Here is a 22,386-nt window from a genome sequence, read left to right as displayed (position 1 = left end):
GCTAATTTGCATTCTGACAATGGTACTTGCTGAATTTCACCAAATTGCCACTCATTGTAGGCTGGTAACAGAACACGTTTTCTAGTACCCCAAGCCCAGTGCTTTTTTCTCAGGGGGTACTCAAGGGACGCGGGTGGCGCTGTGGGTTAAACCACTGAGCCTAGGATGGATTAACAGGTTTATAACTGGTCTGCTGATTATGGAATTTGCTGGATTGGGGAGGTGGAGCCGGTAATCGGGGATGTAAGGTTAAATTGAGAATAGTTATAGTTTTAAAAGTGAATGGATTTTGGAAAAATGTGAAAATATGGAGGCTTATAGAGGGAGTAAAAATTAGGCACGGGAAGATAAAATGGGAGTTTGATTTTTCAGTGATTTGAACATTAGGTGAAAATGATAACAATTGATTTATAAGTTGTATAAGATATAAAGGTGTATTTTTATAAAGTAAGAAACTGTTAAAGATGATAAAAAAGGGATGAAAACCGGGGAAGGGGGGGGAGGGGAAGCCCACAAAATATGGTTTTACAATTATGAATGTAAGAAAATTTTTTTCTGTTTTGTACTGTTCTTTTTCTCTTTTTTTGCTTTTTCTTTTTTCTCTTTTTTCCTATTTCAATTTTTCTCTTTTTTTGGTATGACAATAGATGGTTGGATGGATGTCCTCCTGCGTACTGCCCTGGTTTGCTGGAGCTCCCTGGTGGCAGGGGGGGGGGCTTTGGGGTCAGGGGAGGGGGAGGAGGACAGAAATCCAAGCATAAAATGGACCATCTCTGACTGTTCACCTACATGGGATACTTCTGTGGCAGGGGAGGATCCATGTGGGTGGGTGGGAAGGAGGTGGAAAAGGTGTTTATGTATGTACCGTTTTTTTTGCAGTTTGTAAAATTAATAAAAAGTATGTTTTTTAAAAAAAAAACCACTGAGCCTAGGGCTTGCTGATCAGAAGGTCGGTGGTTCGAATCCCTGCAACGGGGTGAGCTCCTGTTGCTCGGTCCCAGCTCCTGCCCACCTAGCAGTTCGAAAGAACATCAAAGTGCAAGTAGATAAATAGGAACAGCTATAGCGAGAAGGTAAACGGCGTTTCCGTGTGCTGCTCTGGTTCGCCAGAAGCAGCTTTGTCATGCTGGCCACATGACCTGGAAGCTGTCTGCGGACAAACGCTGGCTCCCTTGGCCTATAGAGCGAGATGAGTGCCGCAACCCCAGAGTTGGACATGACTGGACCTGATGGTCAGGGGCCCCTTTACCTTTATGTCACATGCAGCTTCCTCCTTTCAGAACCAAGTCTCTTGAGCCACAGAGCATTTCTGCGCTTCATGCTCACTTGCCCATCCTTATTCTTTTCTCTCTCGCTCCGACATCCCACCTCTGCTTATGTTGATTGCAAAACACAACAAAAAGTAATGCATGAAGCTGATTCCTGTCTTCTAGGCAGTAGTGGTTAGAGTGTTGGACTATAACCTGGGAGGCCAGGGTTCAAATCCCCACTTGGCCATGAAGTTTACTGGGTGACCCCCCCCCCCCCCCGGACAGCCACTGTCAGTTTGCATTTCTTAGTACAGAAAGTATTGAGCTGATGTGTAGAGATTTTTCCTATTCTAATTAATTCAAGAGGGGTCTGGAAGCTTCTCTGGAAGCAGAAGGTTCATGATGTTTGGGTTATTCCTTCAGAGAGGCTGAGCACAGTTGGTTTAAACTGGTTCTCTTATCTTCTTCTTCAAGATCATGATATAAGAGGCCAGAAGGAGCCTGGGTTTCACTTTCTCTATCTCTTTTCATTCTGATGTGGTGTTCTGTACATAGGATGCTTAGTGTTAAGGTTTTAGACCTACTATAATTTATTGTAAGTTCTAGTTAAGTCTGCTGCAACTGGATTTCTTATGGACAGGGCCAATCCTGAATGAATGGGATTTGTGACCATTATGCTATTTGCCTTCACTAGCAGTAAAGCTCTGCTGGATGAAATATTAATTGCTTCTGGTCTATTTTGGGTGAATCCTGCAACGTGTTTAAATTTTTACTCTACTAACTATACATTGGAGTTCTGCTCTGGATAGCTATTGAATAGAATTCCATGACAGTCTCATAGCCTAACCTACCATGTAAATCACCGTCAGCTCCATGGAGGAAAGGTGGGCTATAAACATTACATCTGGTCCTGCTATTTATTTATTTATTTATTATTATTATTATTATTATTATTATTATTATTATTATTATTATTATTATTATTTCTACCCCACCCTTCCCAGTTTAAAAACCAGGCTCAGGGTGGCTAACAGCAAATATAAAACTGTAATTAAAACACACTTAAAAACAGCATAAAATACAACATCAATGCAGCATCAATGTCGATAAAATTCAAAAATTCAGGGATCATTTTAGGGGGGGGGGACCGCAGTCGGTAGACATCAAATGATCACCAGGGCTAACAGGCCAAGTTGGTCCTGCTAGGACCAGCAAGGAGACCAGGGAAGAGTTTAAATGTGGGGTCCCAGAAGGGTATCTTCATTTAAAAACGAAAGGGAAAAGGGAATAGAGGATCAGGCTAATTCAAATTGAAGGCCAGGCGGAATAGCTCTGTCCATAGCTGCCAAGTCTCCCGTTGAAAAATCCGGGATCAGCAGCGGCGCAGAAGACATGGGAAGAGCGGCACCTGAAATTGGTTCTGCGCATGTCCAGACATGCGCAAAAGGAGCCTCCCTGGCAGGTAGGAAATCACGGGATTTCCAGGATTTTTTTCTATTCGGGATAACAGCGGGAAACGGGTTAAAATCTGGGGGTTTCCCGTGAAAAACAGGAGATTTGGCAGCTATGGCTCTGTCTTACAGGCCCTGTGGAAGGAGATCAAGTCCTGCAGGGCCCTAGTCTTGTGGGACAGAGCATTCCACCAGGTCGGAGCCATCACTAAAAAAGCCCTGGCCGTGGCGACGGATAGTCTGACTTCTTTAGGGCCCAGGACCTTTTAGCTATTATTATTCATGGACCTTAAGGTCCTCTGCGGGACATATCAGGAGAGGCGGTCCCATAAGTATGAGGGTCCTAGGCCACTCGATGACTAGTGGTCATCTATGCTCCTTTCACCTTACCCTCTTCCTGCTCCCATCGCTCCATATGCACCTAGCAGCCAAAATGTGCTGCCCGACTGCAGAAAGCATCTTCCCCACTCAAGGATAAGCTCCCCGTGTCATAATTTACCTTTCGAGAGAATCCTTGATCATATCAGTAGGCAAGTTATATAAAAATTGATTTTGGAGGTGGCTATTTCACGTGGTGTTACTGATTTTTATTTTATTTTTAAGCATCAACCTTCCTAAGAAGCAACCTTTCCAAAAACTCCTGTAAAAGAATACCAAGCATCCAGCCACTATCCCAACCTCCACAAAGGCCTAAGCAGTCCGGACCAATGCAGTTCATGTACCAAAGCAGGGCTCAAAGCAGTGAGCAATGAAGGAAATTGCCAGGCTTTGAATCCCAGTGTTTAGGAGAGGGAAATATCATCTCCATATATGTATATAAAAAAGGATAAGGCATGTACTCAGGTTAAGAAGATGAGTCCAGTTTCAGTTTTGTGATGCCATGGCTTTAAAGGGGAAATAATGGAATCAAGTCTCATTTCCTTGTTCACAAAAGAGACTTTGTAGAATCTCTGCTTGTTCCTGTTCTAACCTTGGCTCTGAGAAGGAACAACGTGCATGGATCAATATTATTGCTTTTTGGTTTGTGCCTTAGGCTTTCCTTAACAAATAGTATAAAAGGCAGAATTCGGGCTGATTGAGGTTCTGGAGAGATTTCCTCATTTGCAGGAGGTGTGTATCGAAAGCCCCGATGGTTAAGAGTTAAATAATTACCAGTGAACAACAGTTCCTCTCCAAAAAGACTGCCCTTTTGCATGAGCACAATGAAGGTGTCCAAGCCCAAACTGCTCATCCAGATACTAGTTCTCTTTTAACATGGGGCGAGGGACTTCAAACAGGAAGACCTGTGCAGAAAACCTTGCATAGATGCATAGCAACAGTTTCAGATTGGCTTATTAGTCATTCAACCTCCCTGGAAGCTACAGAAACTGTAATTCTGTGCATGTGCTAAACCATTAAGCATCTTAAACACTGAAGCTGAGACCAGGGCCATCTTTACCCAGGGGTGCAAGGGGTGCGGGACACCCAGGCATCAAATTCTGGGGGGTGCCAGGTGCCCACTGCTGAAGCCACCTAAGCTCTTAACTATCTACCTGTTATGAAATAATAAATAATTTTGATCAAGCTAGAAAAACAAAATACATATATACGTAGGTATTACCGAAATGTATACCTACTGTTTCACTAAAGGACAATCAAGGACATAAAGCAACTCCCCTATGAGGAAATGTATAAAGTTTTACATGATATAGAGAAAGTGGATTGAAATAACAATTGTGGAATAGGGATATAAAATTTACAGCATGCTATGGTTTAAGATATATGAAAATGATATATCAATGGTATCTTTAAAAAAAAAGGTAAGGAGGCCCCTGACCATCAGGTCCAGTCGTGTCCGACTCTGGGGTTGCGGCGCTCATCTCGCTCTATAGACCGAGGGAGCCAGCGTTTGTCCGCAGACAGCTTCCGGGTCATGTGGCCAGCATGACAAAGCTGCTTCTGGCGAACCAGAGTAGCGCACGGAAATGCCGTTTACCTTCCCACCGAAGCGGTCCTTATTTATCTACTTGCACTTTGATGTGCTTTCGAACTGCTAGGTGGGCAGGAGCTGGGACCGAGCAACAGGAGCTCACCCCGTTGCAGGGATTCGAACCGCCGACCTTCTGATCAGCAAGCCCTAGACTCTGTGGTTTAACCCACAGCGCCAAGTAAACTGGCAAAAATGTATAAAACTAAATCAAATAAGTGTTGGAAATGTAAAGAGAAAGAAGGTTCTTTTTATCATATGGGGTGGTCTTGTAGTAAGGTTGAAGTTTACTGGGAAATGATATACAATGAAATGAAAAAAAAGATGTTTAAAATAACGTTTGTAAAAACAAAAACCAAGAGGCCTTTCTCTTGGGAATTATAGGAATAGAACTACCTAAATTGTATAGAAATTTATTCATGTATGCGACTGCAGCGGCGATAATGTTACTTGCCGAAGAAGTCCAAGCAAAGGAAGAATGGATACTCATTTAAAAACTCATGATATATGCAGAAATGGCGAAACTTACATGACGATTAAGAAATCAAGATAACAAACTTTTTATAAAAGAATCTTTCTCCTAGTTCTAGAACTCATGGACATCCCACGAGGCTGAATGCTGGAACCTTCAGGACAGCCAAAGAAAGCAGTTGTTCACACAGTGCATCCTTAAATTAAAGCATTTGCTCCCAAAGGAGGCAGTGATTATTGGAAAATAATATATATGATAAGAATAATATTGGAGAAAACTGGGTATTGAAACTTGCTTAACCTAAATCATATATCCCAGTTTCCAGCGGCCCTTTAAAGTACGCTTCACGCAGAGTATACGCAGTCAGAAGTTGACCTGGCTAAGAAAACACGACCAAGAGCGTAGGGTATTATCTCCCTTATATGAAACCCCTTACTAGCTGCACACTTGTAAGAGTATGCAGATGAAAATACAGACGGTTGGGTTTCTTTAACTGAAAAACAAACTGACTCTAAAGAGACTTTAAACTAAAGATAAATGCTTTCTCTCTTAGCAACTTTACCCACATTCCATCCTTCAAACCATTCCAAACCTCCCACAAACTCCCACATAACTCCCATTAAACTACCCAAGAATTAACAGTGAACTAGCATTATAACTAAGCAACTCTCATAATAAGATTCAACTAAGGAATCTCTTAAACTGAGAACAACTGAGAGAGTGATCTACTAAGAGATGAATAAAACTGAATGATCTAACTAAGAGATACAGAAGGCTTTCTGGCAGAGCCTTATATACAAAAGGCAGAGCCCACGCCTGTGAGCAATTAACAGAAACACCGGCACCTGTTTCTCTTAAACAGACAGTATTTACATTAGACCGGCTCTAAAGTAACTTGACTATTCAAAAAAATCCAACAGTGATGGCTACCACCTTGGATTGCATTAAAAGAGGATTGGACAGATTTATGGAGGGTAGGGCTATCAATGGCTTCTGGCCATAATGGCTATGTGCTTCTGAATCCTAGTTGCTAGAAACCTCAGGGGACAGTGCTTTCACCCTGCAGTCCTGCTTCTTGTGGGCTTCCAATAGGCATCTGATCGACCATTGTGAGAACAGGATGCTGGACTAGATGGGAAGCTGCCCTGATCCAGCAGGCTCTTCTATCTATATCTACTATGTACATCTACATCTGCAAACATCAGGGTTCCTTGAGCTTGTTGCTCCCTCTCTTGGGTGTGGATGAGGCAATTTTAGCTGCATACAGATAAGCACTTGGAGAATGAGTCCACTACTGTATTAGTATATGGGATTTATTAAGTTGCCACAGGTAGAGATCAGAATGCATCACAGGTTAAAAGTCCATAAGGAATAACATTCTCACCTCTTATCACTTTTCTCCCCATTTTTCGGTGCTTGTTGACAATGTCTTGAGAAAAAGCTACCCAAAATGATTGAAAAGACTGCACAAAACAATTCCAAAATGCTTTAGGCACACTCTGTGTGAGTGACAACTACAAATTTAAGTGCTGTAATTCTTTGATTAATATAAAGAAAGTGATTTAGATTATTTTGATAACAGCCTTTGGGGGGGAAATGACATTTAAAGGAATATAAAGACTTGAAGTTTGAATTACTCGCCTCCCGATGTGTTTTTATAAATAACCTGTCACCGTCACCTGCATTTTGGAGAGGGGAATAAAATATAGTTGTTTTGCTTTTTACAAAGTTAACTATATATTGTGCACCATGAGATGACATTACACATTTCTTCAGAGCATTCCTTCTTCTGCCTATAAGCGCAGAATTCAAAACACAAAACTTTTGAGCCTTTTCTGAACAACTATTAGGTCAAGTATCCGGACACAGCAGTGTGCCTGAAATGAATTCATTTGAATCCATATACAATAAGGGAACAAAAGGCCATCTAACTCAGAGGTGGGGAACCTCGGACTAGGGGCCCCCTATAAGCCCCTTTATCTGGGCAACGGGATTTTTCTTCTCTAGAAAGTTGCCCAGAGAGGAACGCAGCTGAAAGAGATTTCTGCCCACCCCTGATCTTGTTAAATCATCCATCTGTCAATGTCAGCTTGGGCTGTGAGTAGCTCAGGCCCAGGGTATGTAACCTCTCACTTGCAGTCACATACAATGGTCCTGCTCTGTTGGCCAGGCAAATGGAGATGACCAGGTTCTTTCCTAGCATGTATCCCAAGCCAGGCCAATAGTTCGACTCCCTGCAGACGGGTGGGAGTGAAGATATAGCCTGGTTTCACCCAATGCCTAAGCAAAACAGCTTACATCTGTAATCACTAAAGTTGTGGCCTACCGTATTTTATCCCGTAAACCTAAATACTCATGTCTGTGTGTTTATTATGAAAGGGAACTGTGGGGCCCGGAGCCTTGGCATGCAAGGGAGTTTGAATATTGGTGAGAGAGTTTAGAGTTGGATGTGTTTGGGTAGTGGTAGGGTTGTTAGGTTTCTGTTCCTCTCATTGTGCAGGTCACATGCCTGTGTTATGCATTCCAGCAAAGTTTGTTGGAATTACGGGAGCAGGTGTTTGCTATATTCTGTTTCTGTTTGTTTGTTTGTTTTTTTCTTCGGACTTCTCTCAGCGAGAGGAGACATGTTTTCCTTTTTTTCTGCCTTACGCTTAATTACCCTGTTTCTCCGAAAATAAGACGTAGCCATAAAATAAGCCATAGCAGGATTTTTAAGCATTCAAGGAATATAAGCCATACCCCGAAAATAAGGCATAGTGATAGGCACAGCAGCAATGCCGGCCATGGCAGGAGGAGGAGGAAAAAAATAAGACATCCCCTGAAAATGAGCCGTAGTGTGTTTTTTTGAGGAAAAATAAATGCCCTGTTTCTCCGAAAATAAGACACTGTCTTATATTTACGACCTGCCACCCTGGACGACAAAGAATGCTTTGGTGGTGTTTCCTGCTTGGCAGGGGGTTGAACTGGATGGCCCTTGTGGTCTCTTCCAACTCTATGATTCTATGACCTACAGTGCACATAAAAACATAGTAAAATGTCAAACATTAAAAACTTCCCTAAACAGGGCTGCCTTCAGATGTCTTCTAAAAGTCAGATTTATTTCCTTGACAGCTGATGGGAGGGCATTCCACAGGGCGGGCACCACTACCAAGAAGGCCCTCTGCCCGGTTCCCTGTACCCTCACTTCTCGCAGGGAGGGAACCGCAAGAAGGCCCTCGGAGCTGGACCTCAGTGTCCAGGCTGAATGCTATCTGAGAGTGGTGCCAGAGAACCATATAGCTGAAGGGGTGACAACATGACAGATCGTTTCACAGGTCAGCCTGCATGTGTATATAGACCATCACATACTCTGTCAACCTCAGAAACTTCAGTTTTATCTTGTGTAACCTCCCCCACAATGATTTCCCATGGAATCTCCTTCCTTGGAGGTTTTTAAGCAGAGGTTGGATGGCCAGCTGTCAAGGGATGCATTCGTTGAGATTCCTGCATTGGAAGAGGTTGGGCTAGGGTCCCTCCCAACTGTACAATTCTATGACTCTAGTTCAGATATTCAGCTCCAAGTCATCAAGTGTGTATGTGTAGAGAAAGCAAGTGATAGGCCTGCATAGGTGAAGTGGGAACCTGGCATTAAAAGGATTACCAGCCCTCGTGGCAAGTATTTGCTAGCATTTGATCAGAGTCAAAGCTGGCCGCCACCCAAGTAGCCCAATTGAGCACCATAGGCAATGCCAAGTTGCACTGGTATGAGCAGCAGCAGATTTTGCCAAGCACCCCGCTGTAAGCAGATCTAAATATATGAGATCTTCATTACCTGATGGCAACTGATCAAGCAAATTGGCAGGAGGTCTCGGTCATCTATTATTCTGCATATGGTTTGAATCCAAGTTTTGAAAAGGGAATGTTATGGTTTTATACACTTTATCATGTTATGGACCTTCCAACTCAGTTATACGTCAAGCTGGGCCAAATTTTTCAGTGCAGCATTTCTTAATTGGGAAAAAGGGAAGAGAGGGTGGCAAGAAGAGTTGAAGAATCAAGCGACATTCAGTAGGCAGAAGAAATTTTGAAAAGCTAACAAACACTGGTACCTAGAGGGGCATACGCTGATAGGTAGAAGTGAGGGCAGAGCATAGCTGCCAAGTACCCCGTTTTCCCCAGGAAACCCCCGTTTTTACTTACCTTTTCCCGGTGGTCCCCCGTATTACTTCGTCTCCCGTTTTTCTCCGTTATTTTCTCCTGCCGGTGACCATTTTTTTTCTTTCCGATTTGCCCTTCTATGGACACAAAAAATGGCCGCCGCCGGCTTCAAAAGTCGCATCTACGCATGTCCAGAAGTGCATAGATGCGACTTCCGGTGTCGGCGACGGCCATTTTTTGTGCCCATAGATGGGCGGAGCGACACCGGAAGTTGCGTTGACACACTTCCTGACATGTGTACAAGCGACTTTCGAAGCCGGCGGCGGCCATTTTTGGTACCCATAGAAGGGCAAAGCGACACCGGAAGTTACGTCGACGCAACTTCCGGTGTCACACGGCTGCTGGTCCCGGATTCTGCAGTCCGGGACTTGGAAGGTAAGGGGCAGAGTGACTCCTGTGTGTAGATGCGTATTTTACACATTGCTTCACCAGTGCTTGCAGAAGGCTATCCTAATCCTATTCCTCCATAATGACTGTGTAAGGCCGTTGCATCTAGGTGTAGTGTCATTGCAGATGCATTGTGGTTAAAAAAAGGTCCCAGAGAATGTTCTGAAGGTACATTCCTGAAGCCACGCAGGTCTGAGTCTGGTCACTGCCTGGATAGGAGACCACCTGGGAAGGACATGGAAGCCACCTTGGGTTCCAGGGTGAAAGAAATTTGATATATAAATGCAAGAACATTAGCAGCAACAACAGACAGTGGCATCCACTGGGAAGAATGCACACACAAGAGCCACTGTGCTTGTCAAGGTAAGCTCTCTCTGAGGTGCCATTTTTAAAGAACTTCTCCAGCCTCCAGAACTTCTCCAAAACTTCTGCTCCTCTTTTGCAGAAGTCCCAGAAGTGGGGGCAGCAGGTGGCATTTTGGGCACAGTTCCAAGCTGTAACATAATGCCGAATACGTTCAGTGCAGATATAACGAGGAGGCAATTGTATGGTGTCAAACGCATCTCTTGGCCAGTTGCCAGTGATGGTCAGCTGACATTTCCAGAGGCACCAGCAAGGGATGTTTGTTCAATTATTTTTCACGGCAAGAAGATGCTGATTCAATGAGCTTGAATGGTTGGTGTCTACAAAACAAAGGCACCTCTCACCTGAAGCTCAGGTTATGGCAAAAGCGGAAATGTTTGAAATTTGGAATAGAGCCAGTAGATTTATTTGCGGGTTAAACCACAGAGCCTAGGGCTTGCTGATCAGAAGGTCGGCGGTTTGAATCCCTGTGACGGGGTGAGCTCCCGTTGCTTGGTCCCAGCTCCTGCCAACCTAGCAGTTTGAAAGCACCTCAAAATGCAAGTAGATAAATAGGAACCGCTACAGCAGGAAGGTAAACAGCGTTTCCATGTGCTGCTCTGGTTTGCCAGAAGCGGCTTTGTCATGCTGGCCACATGACCTGGAAGCTATACACCAGCTCCCTCGGCCAATCATGCAAGATGAGTGCACAACCCCAGAGTCGGTCACGACTGGACCTAATGGTCAGGGGTCCCTTTACCTTTAGAAAGAAGGAACCTTAAAGAGCTTCAAGTCGATGCTATTTGACTTTGGTTTTGAGCCTATTTGAGCCTGGTTTTACTAAGTCTCCAGATTATCACTCCTTCTCAAAGTGACCTCAGGTTGTGAGTGTTGACAGGATTGCAACTTGAATAGGAAACATCAGGCTAGGTGGGGGGGATCCTGAGGTTTGCACAAGTATCCAAAAGGTGTTTTTTAAAATAAAAAAACCACAAATGGGTGGGTGCACGCCCTGAGAAGCACTTGAGTGAAGAATGTAGGGTTGAATCCAACTAAGTGGAATGCCCCTCTGCTCGGGGTGGGGGTGGGGGAGCTAGGGGAACCCCCCCAGAGCAGATGGGGCATTGCAGGGGCATGAAGAGGAGGAGGTGGGGAAGTTATCTTGCACAAACAGAAGTTATTTTGCTTTGTTGGATACCTGCGTGCACAGTAGGCATGGAACACTGATCATCAGTATTGAAGGGGGGAAACAGAAAACAAGGGGGAGAGAGAATGGCCTGATGAAAGCAGGCATGGCTGGATAGATGATACCTTATTAGGAGATGATAATGCATTGCAATGTTTTGTTATTGCATCCACTTGTCATATACTTCCGTTCCGAATGTTATCTCCCTGATCAATGAACAGGCAACCCCTTGGTACTCAGAAACCCTACATGAAAACGAGTCACCCTTCCAACTTTCTTGGTGGGGGATAAAAAAAACACAAATGACCATCTTATTCCTTTCCAGTTGTTGTCCAGGAGCTTAATCAATCTGGGTCTCATTTAATTCTCTCTCTCTCTCTCTCTCTCTCTCTCTCTCTCTCTCTCTCTCTCTCTCTCTCTCTGCCTTGTAGACCATAACTTGGCTCGGAAGTGGATGAGCTGTGATGGCTACTTATTATGCAAATTATTATTTATTATGCAAGCTTGTTTTACCACTACCTCATTCTGCCCTCCCACATTTATCTGCTTCATGCACCTGCTGTGTACAAAAGAGTGCATTCGTTGCAATGGCAGGAGTCTGCCCATCAGCTCAAGCAATTCCCTTCTTCCATTACGACCTAATGTGATTTGCATGCTTGCATTTAATTGGTTGGAACCCAGACCAAAATTGGGCTAAGGTTGGGGTTGTGATTATATATATATATATATATATATATATATATATGTATATGTATATGTATATGTATATGTATATGTATATGTATATGTATATGTATATGTATATAATGAAACTGTGCTATCTATCCAATGCTTTTCTCCTCCTCATGCCCAAGGATTCATTGAGTATATATCTTATGATGAAGAATAGACCTATTTGCAGTTTCTTCCCATTCATTCATCCACAGCTGTAACAACCGCATATTCTTCCCCATTTTCCTTGGCCTCAATTCCACACACCCTTCTTCTTCTTCAGTTGTTTCTCCTGCGTCTATTTTTAGATTGCAAAGCCCCTCGGGAGAGGGGATCCATCAAACCAGTAAAGAACACGTACATAGATGGTGCTAGAGGACAAGTATATGCATCAAATGAGGCTGCAGGAAGAGGCTGTTGCTTTCCTTTCCTTGCCAAGGGGCCCAGGTTCAGACCCTCCTATCTCCAGCTAAAGAATGTCTCGGGAAGCAGGTTGGACATCTGCCTCGTAACTTCTGCATGGATAACTTAGGAGCTGTATTTTTAAAAGCAGCGTCCCCATCATTCTGTGGACAAACCCGTGCATACAGTTTGCATATGCACGAGAACATAGAAAACTACCCATCTAGCTCAGAATTGCCTGCTCTGAATAGCAGTGGCTGTCCCTGGTCTCAGGTTGAAATGTTTCATATCACCTATTCCCTATGTTTCTAGCTGACCTGGTAGTTGTCTCTCGGTGCGTTAGAGAGAGGACTGGGGGGGACTTTGATTCACATCTGCTCCCTTGGCTCCCAGCAGCCCTCGGTAATGGAGGAGCTGGCAGCTGAAACCTTGTTCCAGCAGAGGTAAGTCTGCAACATCTGGCTTCAGCTTGTTCATCTTGGTGTGGTGGGCTGCCAGTTATGGGTCAGCCTCAAAGGGAGTCATTCTTTTGGTCGGGGGGGGGGCAACGGTATCACCCCTACTGTTTGGGGGTTCTTGTCAAGAGGGTTTGCTTGGATATTTGTTGTCCTGTGATGTGAATGTGTGTCTGTTTGGGTGAGAGATGGGTTGTGTGTGGAGGACAAAGCCACCTGACCCTCTCTAGGTGAGAGCCTGTCCTGAGGTGGGAGTGGAGGAGAATCTCCCTTGTTAAGAGACAAGTGACTTTGTTGCCCTAGAATAGAGGTGAGGGGTCTGGCTGAGTTTCATTAGACTGAACCCTTTTAATCTTTGCTTTCCATTGCTGAGACTAGAAATGGTTAACAGAATTGTGTGACAGGTGGGGGAAGGAAGAGGTGAGGCTGCCATCTCTGGAATGGTACAAAGGTGTTTGGGGGGGGACTCATTACATCAAAGTCCTCTCTCTTTCTCCTCCAATGTGTCAGAATTCGGAGCCAATCCACTCATCCCCTGGTCTGGTTGTGGTGTTGTTTGATCACAGACAGGGGAGTCAATCTGGTGTGTATACCTGAGACATGCACAGGTGATCTGGGTGGCCTTAGGTGAATCCAGTTGTTTCCACTCAGCCAAGCACCATTTCAGGTCAGAGCGGGGGGTGGGACAGGAGTTGTGATTGTCCATCAACAATTCCTCCTCTTCAGGATATCAACCTCCATTGTGTCTGAGTTCAAATGTTGGTTCATGTTGTTGGCCTAGAGGAACAGAAGAGGGGTTTTGTTAGTGTGCCACCCACCCTGCCGCACTACAGACTTTTTAAACTGAGCTGGCAGACATTGTCTTGGATGTGGTGTTGGAGAACCTCTTCACGGTGGAGTTGGGGAACTCCAATACTGGTAGCAAGGCTTCCTGCAGTGGGCCAACTTTGGACTTCATGGTATAAGCATACTCATTGACCTAGCCTACATGTCTGAACATATCCTCGAGCTGATCCTTGTCACTGAGGAATACTCTGTTGATTGGAGGTGGAGAGCTTATTGTGAGACCATTGTCATGGGCAAATCACTGCCTGGTGAGCTTTGGGTTCAGTGTAGCTACTCCACTCTGCAGGGGTGGGTGACCCATTGTATGGGCTGCCTGTTGAGGTTTATGGAATCATATGGAATCCTGAAGGCTCTGGGGGCTTTTCCACCATTCTAGTTTTGTCCTCATTCTCCTCCCTGCTACAAGAGGCAACTCTGAGATGAAAGAGCAGGAAGCTGACAGGCAAGCCCCCCCCCCCGACTGGTTGGAAATAAGAAGGCAGGCAAGTGAGGGCAGGCTGAAGTTGGTGGGGCAGTGCCCCCATTTGCCCTCATGGAGCAGCCCCCACTGGATCATTGCCCCTCATCTCCCTTTTTTCTGCTATGGGAGGCCATTGATGGTGGCCATTGATGGTAGGCTGATACGGTTCAAAGGCTACTCAGAGCTGCTTGCTCTGAGATTTTCCTTCCATGTAGCAAAAAGTATGAAAACCACACATACTTCTGTAGCCCTAACTCCTCTCCATTCCCAAAGGCAAGCAGTAAATCTTTCACCTTTGCAATATGTGTTCAAGTCCCTATGTGTTCAAATAGAGGAGAGACCTGAGCTGTTTCAGTTCTTCATTAAAATGATTACTTATCTGGATGGGGAGATTTTGCATTTGTGTACATATGGTTAAGCTTCAGAAAGTCAATTTTTAAAGCGAGAGAGAGAGAGACTGAAAAGCTTAATCTTAGGTTTCTCCTATCTGTTTTTTCCAGTAGTTCCTTAAAACCCCTAACTTGGAAATCAACAGTCACATGCTGTCTTCAGAAGTTCACTCAATCAAAGGGCCAAGCTCTGCGTAATCAAAGATCTCAAATAAGTGGAGCTCCGAACATTGGTCGCAGGAGGATTAAAAATCCAGTAGCCAGGAATGCAAGTCTTCGATCCAGCGTGCACCGGCGCATAATGAGAAATCCCTAAAGCCCTAGATCACAGCCAAGCCTGGGCCTGCTGCCAAGCTAAGTGGAAGCCCCCTTTAATTCCTTAGGAGATCTTATCTTGCCAGATGAAAATAGATACCGGCCTCTGTGTGTAGGATGATTAGAAGAATGGAAGAGGATTAGACGAGATGCAAGGGGGAAAGCTCAGAGTGGCTCATTTACATGGTATTACTGCTGACAGATAGGTGTTAACAGAACAGAGTAACCTGGAGGCAAAACTGTATCTGAATTAAAGCTGTATTTATTTACCCAAGTTATAAAGGGATTAAGTCCTGTTTATTTTACCACATCCAGCACAGTTTTATCTGTCAGGCACTTTGATCCTTCCTCAATTGTTCTGTGTCATGCGCTGTTCAGCTGCTGGAGGACGCATTTATCTTAATTTAAAACAGAAGCTTTTAAATGTTTGAAACAGAGAGCAGACATGCTCATGGCAAGCGAAATAGCCACAGCTGCCTCCCTCCCTCACCACCAGCAGCAAACCTCCTTCCTAAAATGGAAAATATTATTTAAGTGCAAAGGCTCCCCCACCCCACCCCATTTCCTAGGCCAGTGACAAAACTTGGACAACAACTTCTCGCTGGGACACGCAGGGAATTTTGGGGCTGCTTTCCATCGAAAGCTGCTGTGCAATTGTCTCAGAGATGCGATGAGCTGCTACAACTTAATATAAGCAGTGTATTTTTTAAAAGATGGTTTTACACAGAGCCATTACATGTGCAAAAGAAGGGGGAATTGGGAGAAGAGAGCCTGAGACGAAAGATGCTCCTTCACACAAGCTTAGCGTTCTTCCTTAAACTGAAAACATTTTACACCCACAGCAATCCTTTAAGGTGAATTAGTCTGAAAGTGACTGAGCAGCAGCATCGTGGCTGAATGGGGATCTGAACACAAACCTCTCCTCTTCAAGTCCAACACTCTGCCAACTCCAGGTTTTCAAAAATTATTGGTAAACTTCCATAGATTAGACAAAAGCAGTGCAATGGCTGAAAGAAAGATGTATTTATTAATCTTCCGTCTCAAGCCTTAAGCATTGGCTGGTTGGAGTCTGAAGACTGGTTTCAAAGTTCCACCATGCATTTGTGTCTGAAAACAGCAAGTTTCTACCCCCACAACACATAACTTGTGAAGTTTCCTAGATTCCATTCTGTGATTTGAGGACTACTTTTTATACCAGCTACCAGGAAGAAAACAGAAGGAGGGTTACCTATTTTGGTTTTCCTTGCCTTGGTGCTGATATTAATGCCAACAAAATTAGTAATTTGACAATTAGTTCACCACTTACCAGGAAAGAAATGAAAGGCAGAGAGTAGTTTAACTGGATTATAATGTAGCTCTGACAAGTCAGGTTCCTGTCATGTTGTCACCTTCCGCTTCCCCGTTTTCATGTCTGCTTGGCAGGTTATTAAAATAAATGAGGGTGGCTGAACCGCTGTTGAACTATCCTCTAATGGGAGTTCAGGAATTTGCAAGCCCCGGCTGCAAATTGACCGATTGTGAAGTCTGAAAGAAGTTGGCTAAAGTGGACAATTAGGAACATTTCTGCATAGCTGAGTGAAATATTCCTTGTTATTTTAATAATTCAGTCACAGGCTAATTTTCAGAGGCTGGGTTTGTCAAGATAATGTGCTTTGTGCTTGTCTGCTTGTCATTTTTAACTCAATCCCACATGTTACAGGTGCAGTCTAGCTTACAAAACAGGCAAATCACTCATTGGAGAATTTGCATATGAAATATAGATACACTATACTTAGTGTGTGTGTGTGTGTGTGAGAGAGAGAGAGAGAGAGGGAGGTAGGTGGGTGAGGTGAACAGGCCAAGAATTTGACAGGCATTCAAAGATGGGAGGTCGCATGATGGTAAAACCCTGTGATGTTTGATAGTTGATGGCTCCCTATTCATGCTGAAATAATTACAAACCTTATTTAGCAATATGGATACACCAATGCATATAATGTGTAACATCAAACATATTCCCCTGCCATCCCCCAACAGCCACAAATTTCCCAAGTGCCAGAGGAATGAATTCTGTTATACCTCATTGCTTTGAAATAAACTGTTTTCCAACAAGCAACATGGTTCATCTTCAATCAGGGTTGCCTCAATAGTTACCTCTAGGGATTCCCACCTGTAGGGAAGATTTCACATTTTTGTTGTTGCTGTACTGGAAAGATCAAACCAATGCCAATTTAGAATACAGTATATTCATTTAGCTTTCGATAGGAACAGAACTTGGGCACAAGTAGGGAACTTCTCTGGAAAGAGTACAGAGGAACAAGGGAAAGGCAAACTCTACCATTATGGACTGTCCCTGTGGATTTGCCTTGAAGCAATTATGGTTCTCACTTTGGGTTGAATGGAAGTGTTCTTAATAGCCAGGGATACTCCTCAATGGGAGAAAATTGTGAGAAGATTGCTTTTTGGTACAGAGAACATTTTGGAATCATCCAAATAGAAGAAGTGCCACCTTGGAGGCAAAATTTCATCCAAATAACTGTATCTGGAGAAATTTGCATTAAAAGGCTGGTGAATTTTCGTGAAGACTTTCTTGTCGTCGTTATGCAAACTGATGTGGAAATACGGAGAGCTGAACTGAAGAGCGGGAAATGAAAAACAGAGAAACCGTAGAGGACAGATTAGCCCATCCTTAAGCACCGCAACCATATGCTTCAGGGTCAAGACCTGGACACTACTAAGCATGTGTGGTGTTGCAGAAGCCTTAAGCTAGTGGTCACTGGATACTCTGGACCCTCCCAACCATGGGCTCCCTTGCTGAATATAGGAAAGAGGGGCTGTTTCAGGGAGGACTCATGGTGTGAGGCTGCAGCCGAGAGGCAAGGGGCCTGTCTTAACATTATATAGTGGATTCATGAATGGACTTTGTGGTGTAATTTTCTTCTAAAAGCAATGGATGGGGGTCATTCAAATTGAGGCCAAGGCATGAGCAAAAGGGTCTAACTCCTTCCTACTGTTCTGCAAGGAGCTCCATTTCATACACACCCTGGAGCTGTTTACTGGGTTCAGGGCAATTTGGGGGGAAGGCGTGGAGCCCTCCCTCCATGCCATGGGCCCAATCCAAAGTGGAGGGCTTTATGGCTCCTCTTAGAAGATATTTATACTGGAGGGCAAATCTCCCATAAAAAATAGAGAGTGGCCCAATTTGAAAAGAGTCCAAAATTAAACAATTTCAGCTGAGCACCACAGGGGCCTAGATTCAACTGAATAGTTGCGCTAGTGCATAGCTGCCAAGTCTCCCGTATTCCCCGGGAAACCCCCATTTTTCTAGCTGTTCTCAGCTGAAAAAACGGATTTTTTTGTTTTTCCCCGGTTTATTCTGGCGCGGTGGCCATTTTGGAACTGGGCGGAGCATGCTCAAAAGTGACTTTTGATGCAGCTCTGCCCAGTTCCAAAATGGCTGCAGTGCAACTTCTGGCGACAGCGCTACTTCCGGTCTGCTACTTCCGGTCCGGTCCCTTATTTTTCCCACAGGAACTTGGTAGGTATGCTAGTGGGAGCCAGCGGAATGAGTCCCCCAGCAAAACAGGTTTTTCCACATTCTCCCCCCCCCACACACACACATTTCTGCATCCCCCCTCCAAATCTGCTCAGAGGTGCAGGGAGGAGAACCCCTAGAACAGTGGAAGCAGGAAAAGAGGGGAGGCAAGCCGAACTGCTCACACTGGCAGAGCAATCTCCTTAGTGCTGTTTTGAATTCCACCCAGGGCTGTTACTGCTCATGCCTTCACAAGTGAGCATGCACCTTCCACTTGCCCCGATGGGAGATAAAACAAGAGAGTGCTACCCCGAGCTCCTTGGAGACTGGCAAGACACAAACACAATACATAAAGAATGAGTGTAACATAGCAGCTGCAAGACAGAGCTGTGAACTGGAAATGCCCTGGTTCCAACCTTGCCTGCACCATGAGTTCACTAGGTGGTCTTAGGCAAGCTGCCGCTTCTGCAAAATGGGGATAATAATGCTGGCTTACCTTGTATGGTTGTTGTAAGGATTAGCCAGACAATGTTCAGAAAGCACTTTGAACATTGAAAAATTACAATATTGAATGAATGACAAAATTAATGCCGTGCAAAATACCTTTTCCAGGTTTCTGTTGCTATAGTATTTCCTGAGCTCCTCAGATGAGGAAGATTCCAAGTCTGAATGATAAATAAAAAAGTGTGTGAATGATCCAAGGGAGACCAACAACATGTTTTCAAGAGTTGAGCCCATTAACATTTTCAAGGCTAGTGAGAGGAATTATGGCGAGGGGAGCTGGTGATCTGAATACTCAAGCTATTGTACCCACAGTCCTTATTTTCAGTTTCTTCCAGGAGGAATTTCTAAATGCTGCAGCTTGCTGAAAAATGATGTGAATATCCACATTTTCATGCAAGCCAAACTATTCATGTGTGAACAAGACTATCTGTTATTCATTATTCATCATGTGCGCTGTTATTCTGTTTCAGAAGTTCCAGTCGGGGAGCAGAGACAATGCTATACAATTTAGGTGGCCAATCACACAGCACAAAGAAGGATTGGGTGAAAGGAATGGTTAATAGGAACAGTTTTGCAAAAAATAAAAATAAAAATTGAGTTTAAAGGAGATCAAATGGAAGCTGGTTTGCTGAAGTTAGCAAACAGAACTTGCCAAAGTTCAGCGAGGAAGCTCGTTGCTATGGAAATCGTGGCTGCCATCAGTGGAGACTGGCGGCCTCAGCGTGGGCTATGGTGGAGACAGGAGCTGGCCCAGTGACATGGGGGGCGGGGCGGGGGTTAACGCAAAAGACCCTGTCCTTGTAGGAGGAGCCCTCACTTGAATTGCCTCCCCAGGAACTGTCATGGAGAGGAGCCGCACCTTGTTTTCTTCCCACATTGCCCATGGCTTCTCAGATTAGCCCAGATATACAAGAAGAATGCCATTCCACAAGTGGAACATGAAAAGGGGCTTCTAAATGGGGAAAGCATGGCACAGCATCTAAACCTGAGGTGGTAAGCCTCCAGTTTCATATTGCCACTCTTGCTGCTCAAGACCACCCTACTGAGAATTACTTTGTCTTCCACTTTGTTGGGGGGGAGGATATGATTGTGTGTGCCCAGGAGATAGCTGTGCATTCCTGCGGTGCTGCAAACTCTGTCCCTGTTTGGCTCTGGATCAGTCCGCCATCCACTGTGACCCCAATTGATTTTCCCGTGGGTCAACAGCCCTTCATAAGAAAAGTGTTATCCACCTCTGTTCTTAACAACAGGACACAGGGGTGAACTGGAAACACTGATTACGTCAACAAAACCCAAAAGTGTTGATGGAAGAGGGTATGATGGGAATGAATATGGATTCATATATGCAGGAGGAGACACTCGTATTAGATTTGGTGTTTTGTCCTAGAATTTGAGGGCCAGAGGGCAGCAGTAATAATTTTCACCTATTGAAAGTGTGCGTTTGACACACCACAAGCTATCCCTGTCCGCTGTTCCCATATGAATGTGCACAAAATCACTTTTTTTGAACGTAGCATCCATCTTCCAAATTGAAGCAACACGGACACTTTGAGAGGTATTTTGATGAACCTTCTTCCTAGAGAAATCCATCAAACAATGAGGCTGGACTTTCTTTCCAAGGAGTGGGGTAACAGCCATGTAGGTATGTATGTGTGTAAATACTTACCTTCCAAGTCCCGGACTGCAGAATCCGGGACCGGCAGCCGTGTGACACCGGAAGTTGCGTCGACGTAACTTCCAGTGTCGCTTTGCCCTTCTATGGGCACCAAAAATGGCCACCGCCGGCTTCAAAAGTAGCTTCTACGCATGACCGTAAGTGCGTCGACGCAACTTCCGGTGTCGCCCCGCCCATCTATGGGCACCAAAATGGCCGACACCGGAAGTCGCATCTACGCACTTCCGGGAGACGAAGTGATATGGGGGACCACCGGGAAAAGGTAAGTAAAAACGGGGGTTTCCCGGGGAAAACGGGAGACTTGGCAGCTATGGTAAATATATTCTGTTTTTATTGAAAAACTTTTCTTAAATCTTTGTTACTGACGTTGAACTCTTGGGGGGGGGGAATGGTTCAAAATATATAATACATGTACTTGAAGGAATAATGTTTGACCCCCTAAATGCTTAGAGAGACAGAGAGATATTCAAAATAGCATGTTCTTCATTCATCAAAAATGTTGTTAAATAATATTTACCTGCCCATCTGACTGGGTTGCCCCAACCACTCTAGGTGGCTTCCAACAGAATATGTTCATAAAAAGAAAATATAACATAAAACTGTTTCAAAGCAGTTTGAGTTTTTCAGTGTTTTTGCACGGGCCCTAGGGGAACAATCTGAGGATATGCACACACAACCCCCCCCCCTTTCCGGCAATCGATATCTACTCAGTACAGTCTATGGAGTCCAATGGAGCTTACTCCCAGGTAACTGTGTATAGGATTACAGCCAAAATACTAGTTATGAATCAGCACTTCCATGCTAGGTTTTATTTCTACACCGCCAACGTTTCAGCTAATCGTTCTGATGAAAAAAACAAACAAACATGCAAACAATATTTTCCTGTTTTGCGGAATTTATAAGCTGATCACTTTGCTATTAATAGTCCTCTTTTTTTGGACTCACTGTGTCAATTTTATGCTTTTTAAGCTTATTATCTAATTGCATGCTTCTGCTGGCTTCCAAAATGGCATGACATTAAGTCAGACTCTGCGCCACGTTCTGTAGTAGCGGAATATTCAATTATTTGTTCTGGCTCATGTAATTCCCTGTATTCCAAGCTTGTTAATGTCATTACAGGCCTGAAATAAAGTGATTACTCTAAATGAGTATTTATCCAATCGGCAACTTGGTTCTTGCACGCTCCGGCTGACAATATATGATGGGAAGGTTCTTCCTTGTCTCTCTCGGGTTTTTTTCCTCACTGCCCCAAACACCACCTCCGTGTCAAAGAGGCGCCATAACATTGTGGGTGCTCTGTGAAAAACTGTCATGCAGTGTTAAAAATAGGACCTATATATATTATACAATAAAAAAAGAATTGCAACCTCCCCCTGCAGAGTTAAAGCTAATGACCACTGCTTCCACTCCTAGGCAGAGATGACAGCTTGAACTAACTGAAAATGGCAGGCCTGCTGTTGAGCCGGCCACTTATGTTATTTCTCTTGACATGGTTCTGGGGAAGACCTAATTTTTTTGACATTTGACCATGCAAATTTGAGTCCTGATACATTATTCTGCATTTACATCCTCCCAGTGTTGCTGTTTAAAATGTGCTACAAGCTCCAGGAGCTCGGCTAATAAAGGCCACGGAATGAAAGGAAAGTTAAATATGAATGTTAAGAGGAGACCTAAATGAAGGGGGCTGGCTTGTACATCTCAAAGATGACCTTCTGGAAACGAGCGAGTGGAGAATGCTTAAGGGGCGGGGGAAGCAAATGGCAAAAAGTGTGCAATCATCTTTCCTTTTCCCTAAAATATTTAAAGAAGATACTAAAATATTCACCCCAAAATGGAGAAACATTCAGTTTTACATGGAAATTTC

This window comes from Zootoca vivipara, chromosome 8 (assembly GCF_965207765.1).
Source record: "Zootoca vivipara chromosome 8, rZooViv2.hap1.1, whole genome shotgun sequence".
In the NCBI taxonomy this organism is placed as follows: Eukaryota; Metazoa; Chordata; class Lepidosauria; order Squamata; family Lacertidae; genus Zootoca; species Zootoca vivipara.
This window is presented reverse-complemented; position numbering follows the sequence as displayed.